The sequence below is a fragment of the Arachis hypogaea genome, chromosome 11, assembly GCF_003086295.3.
Source record: "Arachis hypogaea cultivar Tifrunner chromosome 11, arahy.Tifrunner.gnm2.J5K5, whole genome shotgun sequence".
NCBI classification, from domain to species: Eukaryota; Viridiplantae; Streptophyta; class Magnoliopsida; order Fabales; family Fabaceae; genus Arachis; species Arachis hypogaea.
Genome location: NC_092046.1, coordinates 118311946 through 118328519, shown reverse-complemented (window position 1 = coordinate 118328519; position 16574 = coordinate 118311946). Strand labels below are relative to the sequence as shown.

The 16574-nt window shown below is 37.3% G+C and overlaps 1 long non-coding RNA gene across 1 annotated transcript; it reads left to right on the top strand.

Moving 5' to 3' along the window:
• Positions 1 to 10551: 10551 nt before the first annotated feature.
• Positions 10552 to 12471, top strand: LOC140175966 (uncharacterized). Its single transcript, XR_011867083.1, has 2 exons — positions 10552 to 10720; positions 11782 to 12471. It is a non-coding gene; the product is annotated as an uncharacterized lncRNA (long non-coding RNA).
• The last annotated feature ends 4103 nt before the right edge of the window (positions 12472 to 16574 follow it).

Sequence of the window (16574 nt, the reverse complement as noted above, 5' to 3'; positions counted from 1 at the left end):
AGGTTTCTACCGGAGATTCATCAAGGACTTTAGTAAGGTAGCATTGCCTTTATCCAGACTGCTGCAGAAAGATGTTGAGTTCGAGCTGAGTGAGGACTGCATGAATGCATTTGATAAGCTGAAGATCGCCTTGACTCAAGCTTCGATTGTGAGAGGACCAGACTGGAGCCAGCCCTTTGAGATTATGTGTGATGCCTCCAACCATGCAGTAGAAGCGGTGTTGGCTCAGCGCGAAGGTAAGGATCCTTTCGTAATTGCTTATGCTTCTAAGACCTTAGACGCTGCTCAGTCTAATTATACTACCACTGAAAAAGAGCTTCTGGCTATTGTTTTTGCTCTAGATAAATTTCGAGCCTATTTACTTAGTACTAAAGTGGTAGTGTACTCAGACCATGCAGCTCTAAAATATTTATTAGCTAAAAAAGAGTCCAAACCAAGGTTAATACATTGGATATTGCTGCTGCAAGAATTTGATTTAGAAATCAAATATAGGAGTGATTCCCAGAATTTAGTGGCAGACCACTTGAGTCGCCTTGAGCACATTAAGGATGACTCCACTCCTATCAATGATGCTTTTCCATTAGATAGCTTGCACGCAATATCTGAAGTAGCTCCTTGGTATGCGCCTATAGCTAATTATCTAGTTAGTCATACCGTCCCTCCCAATTTTACTAAGCATCAAAGGGAAAAGTTGAAAAGCGAGTCCAAATATTATATATGGGATGACCCATATTTATGGAGGTATGGTGCTAACCAGATAATTAGAAGGTGTGTGCCTCAATCAGAATTCCAGTCCATTTTAGAGGCCTGCCACTCCTCTGAGAGTGGTGGACATTTTGGTCCTCAAAGAACAGCTAGAAAAATTTTAGACTGTGGATTCTGGTGGCCCACTCTTTTTAAAGATACTACTGCCTTCTGTAAATCTTGTTCTCCATGCCAGAGGTTTGGTAATATATCCAAGAAGGATGAGATGCCCCAACAGCTTATGCTGTTTTGTGAAATTTTTGATGTTTGGGGCATTGACTTCATGGGTCCATTTCCAAATTCTAGTGGTTTCTTATATATATTGTTAGCTGTAGATTATGTTTCTAAATGGGTGGAAGCAATTCCTGCCCATACTGATGATGCTAACCCTGTTGTCTCTTTTTTTAGAAATCATATTATCTGTCGCTTTGGATCAATATGAGCAATCGTGAGTGATCAAGGCACTCACTTTTGTAACAGGAGATTAACATGCCTACTAAAGAAACATGGCATCATCCACAAGGTAGCAACAACTTATCATCCCCAGACCAATGGACAAGCAGGGGTGTCTAAGAGAGAGATAAAGTGCATTCTGGAGAAGATAGTCAAGCCTCATAGGAAGGACTGGAGCACCAGACTTGTTGATGCGCTTTGGGCTTATCGGACAGCATACAAGAACCCATAGGAATGAGTCCCTTCTGCCTAGTATATGGAAAGGCTTGTCACCTCCCAGTGGAGGTGGAACACAAGGCTTTCTGGGCTGTAAGGGAATGCAACATGGGATTTGAGAAGGCCGGTGCTGAAAAGAAGCTGCAACTAGCAGAACTGGAGACCCTTCGACTGGAAGCATATGACAACTCCAGGCTATATAAAGAGAAGGTGAAGGCTGTGCATGACAAGCATATCAAGAGAAGAGAGTTTAGATCTGGGGAGCTAGTTCTCCTTTACAACTCAATACTGAGGCTCATGCCAGGCAAGCTGCGTTCAAGGTGGGAAGGCCCCTCTAGAGTAGAGAAGGCAGAGCCATACGGAGTCTTCCACCTGAGTCATCCCTCAAGTTCCAAATTCATCAAGGTCAATGGACATCGCTTAAAGCTGTACCATGGTGAGAAGATGAAGAACAACAAGCGTTAGACACGTGCCTCTTGGAAGATCCACCATCAGAAGCAGACTGAGCTTGTGGACCGTCCAACTTAAGGACGTAAAAACAAAGTATTAGATGGGAGACAACCCACCATGGTATGATCGTTCCTTTTCATTCTTAGTTTTATTTTCTTTTGCTTTCCACAGTAGTCATTCATAATTTCTGCATATTCATCTGCATTCTGCATATTGCATAAAAAAATGAGCACATGACGCACAAGCGTCGCTGACGCGTACGCGTCATATGTGCTTGCGAGAATAAGGATAAGTGAACAGAGAGTTGGGCAAGAGTGGTGCTAGACACGTGCCTTGTGCACAAGCAAGTCCATGCGTACGCGTCCCTCACGCGTACGTGTCGCCTGCGATTTCAGCACATCACACGTGAGCGTCCCTGACACGCTGGCGTGCCCATGAAAAATCGGCGTAAATGGTGTTTGGCCAGAGAGTTATGAAGGTGTGGGGCTGGAACTGTGCTGGGAGCACAATTCCCATCACGCGTACGCGTCCCTGACGCGTGCGTTTCGTTTTCCCAAAAACGGCCATCCACGCGTGCGCGTGCCTGACGCGCACGTGTCGTATGAGATTTAGGCCCCATGCGCACAACAAACAGCGAGTTGTGCACGCGCGTTGATGCTTTCGTGCCAATTGCACAACCCATATCACTCGTACGCGTCCCTGACGCTTACGCGTTGCTTGGAAATCGCGCGACCCACGCGTACGCATCGCGTGCGACGCACAACTAAACCACATCAGCGCCTGATTTCAAATCATCCACCCCCAATCCTAACTCTTTTCAATCATAATTATTTTTTCTTTCTTCTTTCTTTCTTCTTCCTTATTCTTCCTTCATATATATTACTTTCTTCTTTCCTTCTTCATCCTCTTCATCAGGTTTCTCTTCTTTCTCCCATCTACTCTCTCCTTATTGCATTTATTTATGTTTCTTCCTTCTCTACTTTTTCTTTTGGCATAATCATCTATGTTTTTTTTCTTTTCTTTTTCTTGCATTCTTATGTTGGTATTGGAATTTTATTTGGGTATTACCTTACTATCCTAAAGCTTGTGGATATTATGTGGAGTGATTGACAATTGATATTTTAATTTTGCTCTCATATACATTTGGATTATATTATTTTCATTCCTACTTTAACTTGCTCACAAAGTATTTGTGAAAAAGCACCTATGGCATCTTGAACTCTATTTTGTTTTACCCTTTTACTTGAATGCCTCTTCTTCACAACACTTGCACCCCACATGTATTTGGGATTATCATTCATAATTGTCATCATTATAAATGCTCTTTTATTTGGCACATTTATCACTTGATGCTTGAGTATGCTTCTCATGCCTATTACTTGCATGCTTTTACCCTCTTGCATTTTATTATTCTGAATTGCCTACTTGATCTTAATTGATGTCTTACCTACATGTTGTAGCTACCATGTATTTGAGCTAGCATATTTCTTTTGGCATTTATTATCACTTGGAATTTCTCCCTTCCAGTTCTTTAGTTATCTATATTTAATATTCTTCCTTTTCTTTCTTCTTTAGACATGGGTACCAAGAAAGGAAAAGAGAAAGCCACTGACAAGACACCAGCAAGGCGAGGAACCAAGAGAACACTGGAAAAGGCACTTCCATCTACCAGTGTCAAGCCACCAACAAAGCGGGTGAAGAGGATTATTAAAGTTGATAAATCAAAAAAAGTTTTTCCCGCCCGCCACTCCACACGATTTGCTAACCGTTATTGCGAACAGATGTTCCCCATCCTAGCCGAGAGGAACTACAACAATAAGCATCTGCTCGTTGTCCCAACATATTTTGTTGATTTTGTGAAGCCCCGAATAGAGAGGAGACAATGGAGATTTTTGCGGAGGTAGCCGCGAGAGGCCAACTTATCATTGGTAGTTGAATTCTACTCCAACTTCTACTCGCCTACTCTACAGACTGTCTACGTTCGTCAGCAGCAAGTCCCTATCTCCGAGAGTGCCATACAGAGAGCACTGGACCTTCCACCTAGTCCAGAGGGATGGGATGCTTATCAAGCAGCCTCTTTTAAGCACCAGATGTATCAGTTCGACTGGGATAGCATTCTTGGAGTTATAGCCCAACCTGGCAGCAAGTGGATCTACGGGCAGCATCGTTCAAAATCCAAGAGCATCTCAGCCCAGTCACTCACCCTAGAGGCTCGCGTGTGGGCCCAAATTATGTCTCACTATGTCTTTCCAAGCACTCACGAGTCGACCTTCACAGCAGACATGGCTGTCCTTCTCTGGTGCATCCTGACAGGCCAACCCCTCAACCTGCCCTGACACATCCGGCAAGCAATGGGACATGTACAGATTGCAGGTAACCTGTCTTTCCCCGCCTTGGTTTCAGATTTAGTCTCTGCAACAGGTGTGTCCTCTCGGGCAGGCGACACGAAGATCATGATCCCTAGGGCCGACTAGTATGTCTCGAATGGAAAGTACATCAGGCCACCAGTTCCCTTTGTGAGCCGGCCTGCAGACCCATATTTGGATACTCCTCCTACTTCTACTCCACCATCATCCACACCACAAGCACCATCAATCCATCATATGTTCCTTCAGATCCTTGAGAGGTTCGATCGGCAAGACCGGCGGATGGAGTAAATGAAGCGCCGTAACAAGCGCCGATACAACTATTTGAAGGACCTCATAGTCGGTACACACCCACCTCCAGAACAGAAGGACACCCCAGACTCCCCTTCATCCAGTAGTACTGAGAGCCAAGGCGAACCAGACACTGGAGGCAATGCTTACAGCCCTCCCTTGCTCCTTACTGATGGCACGGAGGACCATGCCAAGCCTTAAGTGTGGGGAGGTCAGTCCTTGACTTTCGGAGGTAAGCTCTCTCTCTTAACACCAACATTTGACTTTTTTCTTTGTTAGATAGGATAGATTGCATGATAATAATTGTTTGCATGTATGTTTTGCTTGGTTGAAGTAATGAGTCTCTTTTCAAAGATCCTTTTTATAATATTTCACTAATTTAAATTGAAAATTTGTGTTAAACTTGTTTGAAGATTGTAATTTGAAACATAGGTTATAGCTGAGGACACACAACCTGTGAGATTTGAGCTTGATTACATGGTTACACTATTTAACCATAATATGTTATTCTTGTGTGTTTCTTTTCTATGATTGTATTCTATATTTTGTTCCATTCTATATGTCCATTGTTTAGTATATTTACATGCTTGCATATGATTGAGGCCATCATTTGATTTTAGCTTAATTATCCCAATTAGCCTACCCTTTTAATTACCTTTGTTTGCCACTTTGAGCCTTTTAATCCCCTTTTGTTCAATATTTTACCACATAACTAGCCTTAAGCGAAAAAACAATTAATTATCCCAATTGAATCTTTGGTTAGCTTAAGATAGAGGTGGTGTGTCAATTAAATGTGGAAAACTGTGGGAACTTGGGTTGATGAAAGTGTACAATATTTTTTTGACAAAATATTGGGAATTCGGGTACCTACTCATGTGAGACCAGAAAAATTAAAAATTCATGTGCATTGATATGTTATGTTTACTTTTATATTTTCCAAAAAAAAAAAAATCAAACGAAAAATATTTAAATAAATAAATAAATAAATAAGGGGACAAAATTACCCCAATGTTAAATCTAATAAAAGATCAACGCATATGTGATAAAATAAAAGATAATTTGGTACATGGGTATGTGATGTAAAAGTGAGAATTATAGGTAGCTAGGCGTGAATTTAGAGTTACATAGAGTGTGTGTGTGTTAAGTGAGAGCTTAGGTTAGTCAAAGATTCATATTATAGCTCACTTGACCATACATATATCCTCACCTTTACCTTAGCCCCATTACAACCTTGAAAAGACCTCATGATGTTTGCATTGGTATACTAAATTTCTGTTGATTGGTTAGATGAAGAACAAAGTCTAGAAAGCATGACTAGAGAAGAGTAGAGTGAATTAACCCTAGACACTTGAGAGATTAGAGTGCATATACACTACCAGTGAGGGTTCAAAGCTTGATTCTATGTTCCCTGCTTTCATGAGCTGTCTTCTTACAAGTTTACTTGTCTTTTATTGTGTGGTTTGAATTAGTGGAATCTGACTTATGTTTGTCTTGGAAAACTTATTTACTTTTAACCAAGTAGACAGAAATATCTTAGCATATAGTTGCATTCATAGGTTGCATCTCATGAGTCTTACTTTCCCCTATTCATTCCTTCTATCTCCTTGAGCTTAGCATGAGGACATGCTAATGTTTAAGTGTGGGGAGATTGATAAACTACTATTTTATGGTTTATCTTGTGCTTAATTGAGTGGTTTTATCAAGTCTTTGCACACTTATTCATACAGTTTTCATGATTTTACAATTCCTTCCCAATTTTACTCTATGATTGAAAACTTGCTTCCTAAGCCTTTAAATTGTGTATTTTTAATTCCCCTTTATACCATTCGATACCGTGATCTGTGTGTTAAGTATTTTCAGGCTATATAGGGCAGGAATGGCTTAGAGGATGGAGAAGAAGCTTGGAAAAATAGAAGGAGCACAATAAATAAAGGAGACAACTAGCGAGAAGCAACGCGCACGCATGGCTCACGCGTGCACGTCATTTGGAGATTCGCACGACGACGCATGCGCATGCCTGACGCGTATGCGTGACACGCGAAGATGACCAGCAACGCGTACGCATGAATGAAGCATACGCGTGACATGCGCTACCTGCAGAAATCGCAGAAAATGCTGGGGGCAATTTTGGGCCGAGTTTGGACCCAGTTTTCGGCCCAGAAACACAGACTAGAGCCAGGGGACAAGCAGAGACTCAAGACACATTCTCATTCGCATAGTTTTAGTTTTAGTTTTTAATCTTAGAGAGAAATTACTACTTCCTCTAGGTTTCTTTCACATTCATAGTTTTAGAGTTTATGCTTTTTTCTTTGGATATTGAGAAGAGTCACTACCTCCGTTGAAGTTTTCATTATTCTAGTTTGTTTCCTTATTCCCTTTTTCTTTTAATTTCCATTAACCCTTTTCAGATAAGGATGTTGTATTTTGGGATTTATTAATACAAAGTACTATTTTTACCTTTAATTAATTTTCAGTTATTATTTAATTTATTATGTCTTCTTTTTATTCCCTTTATATGCCTGTGAACGTTGTATTCATGTCAATGGAGTAGACTCCCTACTTGACTTGGGAGTTAATTAAAAAGAAACTCTTGAGTTGGAATACTCAAGTGTTAATTTTAATTGGAAGTTGCTGGTTGGCTCTCTAGTCTCTGACTCTAATCCTTCCTTAGGAGAGGATTAGGACTTGGGATTCAGAGTTGGTTAGTTAGTTGCTTGACTTTCCTTTATTCAGTAAAGGATAACTAAGTAGAACAATAACCTCTTACTATTACACTTGGAGGAATCCAACAAGGATAGAACTTCCAATTAATCTTCTCCCGGTCAAGACTTTTAATTTAATTAAATAAATTCTCTCGTCAATTTTCATTGCTTTAGTTAATTATTATTTTAATTTCCCGTCCTCCTATCCTTAAAATTTCTCAGAAAATTCCTGACTAATAAAATAGCACTTCTTTGTCAGCTCGTTGAGAGACGACCTGGGATTTCTACTCCCAGTATTTTTATTCTAATTTTGTGACAACCCTTCTAAATTGATAAGCGAATTTTTGTCAGTTAAGAACTGTACTTGCAACGCTGTTCTATTTATAATTTCTTAATCGGCAATTTTTTGCCACGTCAGCGGCGCGACGCATGGGAGAATAAGGTACAACGGCGGTGTGGCGCGTTACTTTTTCAGACGGTGGTAATAACGGTGAGGTGCGTTGGTAATGATGCAACAGGAAAGGGAGAGGCAAACGGCTGCGGTAAAAAGAGACAGATGAAAGGTGAGAAGTTAGGGTTGTGATAGATAAATGAAATGAAATATTTTTTTTTTAGTAGTGAACCTAGAATACAACCTATTATTTACGATATTCGCATCTCTACTATCTGTCTGTTAGAACTCAATTATTATAAATGATTAAACCTCTTATAAACTAATTTTAGAATTAAAGTTAAGCTTAAATCTTTCATATTTTAACTCTATATGTATTAGATTATGTATTTTATAACTAGAGACGAACCAACAAACTTTTAAATAAGTATCTTCCAGTTGAATATCTCGTATGATTTTGAGAACGTTACTTTTATCTATTTGACCACTAATTTCTAGTTCAACTATAAAAAATAAAATAAAAAAAGAGAAAGTCTACGGGGCCAGCAGATTTATTAAAATCTGGCCAGTACTTAACCAGCAAAAGGAAAATGAGTGATTCTCCACTATTAGATGAAATCTCACACCATTAAATATACTATTGATGGCTAAATGATGGCTATAATTCACAAAATCTGCTGGCCCCTAGCACTCCTCTAAAAAAATGTTTTTATTATTTAAAGTATATTATTATTATTTAGAAAAATATTTTTGAAACATACTTTTTTATATATCATGTTAATTATACTCATTTCTTTTACTAATTTTATATTTCTACTTGACTCCTATTCTACTTCGACAAACAAATCTTACCCTTTTTTAATATATATATTTGTTAAGTGTCAATAAACACCTCACTTTTAGGATAACATATTGGGAAAAAATATTATGTGTAAGTATAAAAAAATATAATTATCAAATTATTAATCATCATCTATATATTATTAATATATATTTTATATTTCAATATATATTTTATAATTCGAAAATGTGTGACTCTAAAAAGCATAGCCTTACTACTTAAATGGTGGTGTAGGTATGAACTAAAGAGTATCTACTATAACAATCTAATTTTTCGTGAAAATTAAAATTTTCTATGATTAGAATTTGAAAAAATTAAATTGTGTAAGACTTCATTTAATGAGACGAATCCGTATAAAAATAAAAATATATAGAATTACTATTCATAAAAATAATATTTTATTAGTGCATAGTAAAAAAAATTTTTTTAAACCACATAATTTTCACGTTCAAATTCAGTCGGTAAAAATCTTTTACTAGTATTCTTTAGTAAATTTAGTTGTAACAAAATATTTTAGAGATATTTTAGAGCTGAAATAATTTATCATACCAATGTTATTTATGCTAGTAAAATAGCTAGTTCATACCTATAAGTAGTATTTTTAGTAATTATCCTTTAGGAACATTTTTAACCACAAAAATTTACCCTTATCACTCCAAGTTCTTCAGTCATATTTACTCTCTTTTTTTTTATAATTTTTTTATCATCTTCATAAGAAATATTAAGAACCTTGAATTTTGATTCATCAAAATTAGAAGTTCAAATCAAAATTTTATTTCAATTAATCAATTTATCTCTTCTTCTTCATCTTCATACCAATTTTATAAAAGTAATTTGAAAAAAAATATTTCTCTTTCTTCTCTTCATAAATTCGACCATTTTGGTTCAAGAAGAGTAATTCATTTCTAAATTTTTTATTTATTTATGAATTATCCTTTAGAAACTCCAAGGAGTAGAGAATCATAACTTTTAAGGTGAGAACATTTCTCTCCCTTTCCTCCTTCAAGGTTTAGTCAAAAGAAGTCCATAACCTTAAAATTTGATTTTGATCGTAATATAGGTGTGGTTGGTGTTAGAAAGATCTCAAAAGGTATTTTAGAAGCTTGAAATTAAGGCCAAGGTTAAGTTAGTGAGTTTTGCCCTAATGTTGTTATGAAACCTTAAGTGTGATTGTTGAATATTTGAATGAGTATTTGATATTATTTGAATAATGAATGAATGTTTGGAATGAATTATGAATGTTTGAAATTATTTGTAATTTGTTTAAAACATTTAAGGTTAATTTGCAAATATGAAAACGTTAAATCAATAGGTAAATTTCAAACTTGAGAGAAAATCTTCTAAGAATATGTTCTAAAGTGAAAAGCGAGAGCAAAAGTAAAATTTACCAAGAAAAATGCTTAAAAATTTTAAGAATGAATCAAAAAGTGATGCACCCAAAACAAGAGATAGCAAAATAAAAGTGAGAAGAGTGTAAAGGTCAAATAGGTAACATCCAATAAATTAGTAGAAAAAACGAGCAAAAGTATAATTAAAAAAAATTGAAATAAAAATATAAATTTTAAAAATTTTGGGATAAAAATGTAAATTTATACGAGTATTAAAAAATATTAGGGAAAAAATTATAATTATGATAATTTTTTGAAAAAAAATAGAATCACGATAAAATATAGGGATACGATTGTAAATTAGATCAAGTTTAAGGATGAAAACGTAAAAATACCATAAAAAGGCAAAATGATCATTTTACAAAAGATTGAGAGTAAAATGGTATTTAAAGCCTAAAGGACGTAAAACTCATTTTATGAAAGAGTAAGGTCAAAATAATAATTTAAAAGGCTAAAGGATATAAATATCTTTTTATAAAAGATTAATGATAGAATGGTAATTTTAAAAAAAAAAAGAGTGGATTGCTATTTTTCTAAAAAATTAAGAACAAAAGGTCTTTTAAAGAAAGTGAAAGAATTCATTAAAAATTAACCATCCTAAAATTTTTATATTAAAATGATAAGGGTTAAAAAGATTTAAAAATAATGAATGAATATACGCTTGACAAGGTCGAGAGGTTTGTCTCACTTGTTCAGTGCTTGGTTATAATGTGGGGACGCGCCACTGTTGTTTGAATGCACACTGTTTTTCAATTGTGAGTATATTGAGGTGTCAAGCTCTGCAACGATTTTCAGTTGTCTGAGTATGTGTGGTTTTGTCCGTAGACACATATGTTGAGTGCATGCAATTGGAAAGTTATATTTGGGCATGTTTCCAGGTAATATTGGATTGCGAGTTCTCAACCGACACGTGAGCTCATAACCTGCCAAAGATAGATATGCATCATGATTGTCTGCTGCATATTCTCTATGATTTGCACTCTGTGATTCGTCTCTGTTTGCTTATTATTAATGTTTGAATTTTGTAGAATGAATGTACTAAACTGAAAGAGATGAAGACTGTAATCCTAGGATTAGCCCTAGCATAAGAGAGTAAGTGTTGGCATTGAATAAGCCCTAGTTCAATATTCCTTTTTCCTGTCGTTATACCCTATTGGGGATCACAGGTCCTCACTGCCTTCCATTCATTGTTGTAATAAATAGGGTCGAGCGTGATATTTTTTGAGCTACTTGAGATATTTTCATACGAGGATCCAGACAACAGGAATACATTTGTCTAGGAAGAACCGCTTCTTAGTCCATTATTTAACCTAGATGCACTATACGATTTTTTGCTCTATGAGATACATCCTGGTGGGACTCACCATCCATTCAGCCATAGCCACTATTCTAGGTAGATCCTTAGCCAGATTTTTAGAAAGACTTCTAGCCTAATCTACCGCCAGACTTTCAATTAGAGCCTCAGTAGGACCTTCAGCCCATCGATAAGCTAGTGGACCTGTAACACCCTACCACACAAAATCTTATGCTTAAGTCATACGAAGGAGGTGGTGAGGTATTACGACCTCTAAGAGTAAAATTATATTAATAGTGAAAAAGATATTTAACTAGGAACCTTGAAAAACAGGTAAAACAAAATCGCAAAATAGAAAGCGTAGCGCTCAGAAAACGAGTTTACTTGCGTGAGAAGAAAACTAAAGATACTAAACATAATATAACAGAACTAGGAATAGAGGGCCAAAGGTACATAATAACAAGCTCCTAACTCAGCCTGCGAAGTTAAGGCTGGTGATGAGTAGATATTTTATACGCTTTTTGGCATTGTTTTCATATAATTTAGAGCATGTTTTGTTTAGTTTTTATTAATTTTTCATAGGTTTTAGTGTTAAATTCATATTTTTAGATTCTACTTTGAGTTTGTGTTTTTGTACAATTTCAGGTATTTTCTGGCTGAAATTGAGGAGCTGGAGCAAAAGTCTGATTCAGAGGCAGAGAAAGCACTGCAGATGCTGTCCAAATCTGACCTCCTTGTACTCGAAAGATTTTTTCTGGAGCTACAGAAGTTCAAATGGATCATTCTCAATGGCTATGGAAAGTTGACTTCCAGAGCTTTCCAGCAATATATAAAAGTTTATACTTTGCTTCAGAATAGAAGGCCCAAAACTGGCGTCCAATGCCAGCTTCCTGCCCCTTTCCAGGCGTCCAACGCCCAAGGAGGAAACCAGGCGTTGAAACACCCAGAGAGGACCCTGTAGCTAGTGTTTAAGACCATAGAGGCCTCCTATCACGTGGATCTCATTAAAATTCAGCCCAAACACTCACGAAGTGGGCCCTAGAAGTATATTTTAGCACTAAAAAGACTCCTTTTCCCTTACTAGTCATTAGTTTAGTATTTAAGGAATTTGATTCACATCATCTTGAGACTTTTGATGAAGAGAGTTTTTTCCGGTTTAAAATCAAGAATCAATTCGTTAGTAGTGTAAGACCCAAAACCTTTGAAAAAGGGTCATCATTAGCTAATTTCAAATTCAGTGTTTCTGTAGTTTTAATTTTGGAAATTTCTCTATTAAAGAAAATTAAAGCAAGTTTTGATTTATTGAATTTGAAATAAATTGAAATTATTATCCAATTTTACAATTATTGGAATATTTTCTATATTCAAATTATAAAGTTGGTAGTTATGAAATAATAAGGATTTTATATGATTTGGATTAGATAAGTAATATTTTAAATATTAATACTGCTACTTTGGAAAAATAAAGGGTTTAATTATATTATTTCTAATTATTTTGATTTGGGCATTTTATGGAAAATAATTTGTGAAATTGATTAGCAAATAGTATTTTTCCATATACAATTAGTGTTGGATTTACATTGGGTTTCAATTACTATATTATTCCCAATTTTAAGTGAAATTACCATAATGCCCTTAACCCTAATTTTCAAAATGAAACCCTAAAACCGTAACCCGGTTACCCGGTTTCCCCATCAGCAATGCACCTCTTCTCCCTTTATCTCCATTCACACATAGCAGCAGTAGGGGAAAAAGGAATCAGGCAGCAGCCTCACTGATAAGCCCATATTTCATGAGTTCTTTTGTGCTTAATTTGAGTGATTTATTCAATCCTCCACCTACTTATTCATATTAACTGCATGGTTTTACTTTCCCTTCCTTATTATGTCATATTGTGAAAAACATGTTTTTCTAAGCTTTAAAAATTAATTATTTTAATTACCTTTATTTCCATTCGATGCCGTGATTAGTGTGTTGAGTAGTTTCAGATTTTCTAAGGCAGAATGACTTAAAGGATGGAAAAGGAAACATACAAAAATGGAAGGAGAAAGCAAAACGGAGTTTTGAAGGAAACTGGTATTCACGCGATCGCATGGACGATGCGATCGCGTGCCAGAAGTGAAGATGCAGCGACGCGGCCGCATGACTGACGCGACCGCGCGACATAAGCAGAACGCATACGACGCGGACGCGTGACTGACGCGACCGCATGGCAAGGAAAAGCTCCGAATGTCGCGACCGCATGACCCACGCGGACGCGTGACAGAGGCCACGTATCAGAATTTATAGAATACGCCCCCAGCGATTTCTGAAGCCCTTTTTGGCCCAGATCCAAGTACAGACAGCATAGACCAGAGGTTATAAAGTGTGGGAATACACCCATTCAAAAGAGAGCTCGCATATTTTATTTTTCAATGATTTAGATTTAGTTGAGAAGGAGATCTTCTCCTCTCTCTCTTAGGATTTAGGATTTCTTCTCGCTTTAAGAGTGCCTCTCAATCCAGGTTTTATATTTCTTTGTTTTAAACTTCCCTTTCACTTTATTTTTTTATTTCAATATCTGAGTTGGCTATTTACCTTTATAATTGAATCTATGAATTCTTCCATGTTACAGACTGTTATTTGAATTAATGATAATTGAGGTATTTTCAGTTTATGATTGTTCTCTTTGATTTAAGTTACCATTGCTTCCCATTTAAGGACATTTTTATTATTCCAGCAATTTTACTTTTTCCCCTTTTGGTCCTGGTTAAGAATTCAGTAACTCAACAGTTATTAAACTCAACATAATTGATAATCGTTATCTTGCTAATTGAGCTGAACTTAAGTAATCCCAACCTTTTCTTAGGAAATAAATAGGATTCAAAGGTCAATTTAATTAGTCCCTTGACTTTCCTTTGCCCTAGTAAAGGTTGACCAAGTGGAGTTTAGATTCAACTTTCATTATAGTTGAGAGAGATAACTACGTTGGACCTCCAACTTCTCTTACCTTGCCAAAAGTCTGCTTTACAGTATTTATTTATTTTAATTGCCATTTACTTTACTTGTCATTTAAATTACTTGCTTCTCATCTTCCAAACCCCGATTACAACCTTTATAGCTAATAATAAGAACATACCTCCTCGTAGTTCCTTGAGAAGACGACCCGAGGTTTGAATACTTGGTTAACAATTTTTAAAGGGGTTTGTTACTTGTGACACCCAAAACGTTTGCACGAAGGGATTTTTGTCGGTTTAGAGACTATATCTACAACGCGACTGTTTTCATGACATTCTTTACTGGCAAAATTCCTAACGCCAAAATGGCGCCGTTGCCGGGGAACTGCTAACGTGTGCCTTATTATTGGTTATTGTAAATATTTTTCTTTTGCTTGTTTATTTATTTTTGTTTTTTTTTCCTGTTTATCTTTATTTGCTACCATGAACTCTCACCCCTCTCGCTTTGAGTTTGGTTCTAATATTGTTAAAGGAAATAGAAGTTACAGCAGGAACACGCATCAAGGTCAGACCAATCAAGGATGGATGGAACCAAGAGGATCTAATCAACCCTTTTGGCAGCTACACCCTCCGAGATATCCTGGACAAAGACCATTCTACAATGCATACCCAGCTGAAAGATATGGTGGACAACCTTGTAACTTCCAACAAGCCCCACCCCGTGCATGTAAACCATCCTTTCAATATAACCTCGAACCACCACACTCATAAGCTTCTCTTCACCATTCGCCACCATATGATCCTTCCTTACCCCAGTGCCAATCCAATCGCCCCAATCACCACCACTTTCTTTTGTGTCATGTCCAAGTCCAGCAACCCGAGAAGCAGAGGTTCGCCTAACGGAAACAGTAAATAAATTTCAAACAACCATTCAACAACTAGAGCAAGCGATAATTCAATGGGTTTCTAGGCGCTCAAATATACAAGGATCAGCCACAGCCCCATGTGAACAGTCTAACGAAGAGCGTAGCATGAAGGAGATACCAGAAACTCTAGTGGACAAGACAGAGAATGAATTCGTACTAAAACAAGTAGAAGAAGCTGTCATCGCTCAAGAAGAAGAGTTGGTTGAAGATCTAGGAGATGCTAAACCTCCATGGGATTCCAGAATTGAGGAACACGCCGTCAAGGAGACTACAGTTGATGCTAAGGAGGATATTTCTCCAAGGCAAGTCGTTTATGAAGAATCAGACGGAATAATCCAAGAAACAAATTCCCTCGATAGTGATAGTCACAAGTCTAGCTCTCTTAGTGATGAACTTGCATCCGCAAGTGAATTCTCTGAGATCGAAGAATCTTCCCCAAGTGAATATGAAGATGATGCAGAGGTAGATTTCTCTCAACCTCCAATCTATGACTCAAGTGATGAGGAAGACACAGAAGACTTTGACAAGGACACAGATACAATTGAAGATCTTTGCAAAGAAGTGGAGGAATTCAAAGAAGAGCACAAAGAAATGGAACTTGTAGAACCACCAAAAACACCTATCCCAAGGCCATTACCACCTAATACAAGCTTCAAGTGGGTACAATCCTTAACTTATAAATTTACTTATTCACTTGAATATGGTTTGCTTGAAACAGATGGCCAGCTTAGAGCTCTCTGCGGCTTTAAGAGTAAGAGGGAAATGGCTCGTACTCAGAGCTGGTGCACAAGGTTCAATAAGGTTCCACGCTTCACCTCGAAGTACACGGATTGGTATCATGCCTAATTGCATGGATCACGGAAAATTTCTGGTCACCAAGGTGAGATTCTACTTTTTAAACCGCCCGAATGGAAACATGTAGATCAAGACGGAGGCGGATTTAAAAGCAAGGCTTGGAATCCTGGACTCTATCTTGACATTCGTCGTCCCGGGAGCCTGAAAATCTGTTTGGAACTGCTCAGAAGCTTTGCATGCTTGGTTTGGGACCCCGGAGGCTATTGGCATTTCAAGCACTGGTAGAGATTTTTAGACGAATTTAAATATAAGCCGTCATAACAGGATACTCCTCCAATGTCCAACTTAAGGACTTTAACTAAAAGTGCTAGGTGGGAGACAACCCACCATGGTATGGTCGCTTCTTTTTTAATTTATTTCTTGTTAATTTCTTTCATTTTTCCTTTTTCATTTTAATTTATTAAACCTGGAATCATGCATAGCATTCATGTTAATCATTGCATTCTGCAATTTTCATGCATATATATATAAAAAAAGGGGTGCACGACGCGACCGCATGCCCCATGCGATTGCGTCATATTGCGAGAAACACCACCCACGCGGCCGCGTGATATATATATATCAGCGTAAGGATCCAACGAACAGAAAGTTAGGCTGGAATCATGCGGCCCTTATGCGTTTCACACAAATTGGCCCACGCGATCGCATGCCCCATGCGATCACGTCACTTGCACAATACCAATCCCACGCGACCGCGTGAGCGACGCGATCGCGTCGCATG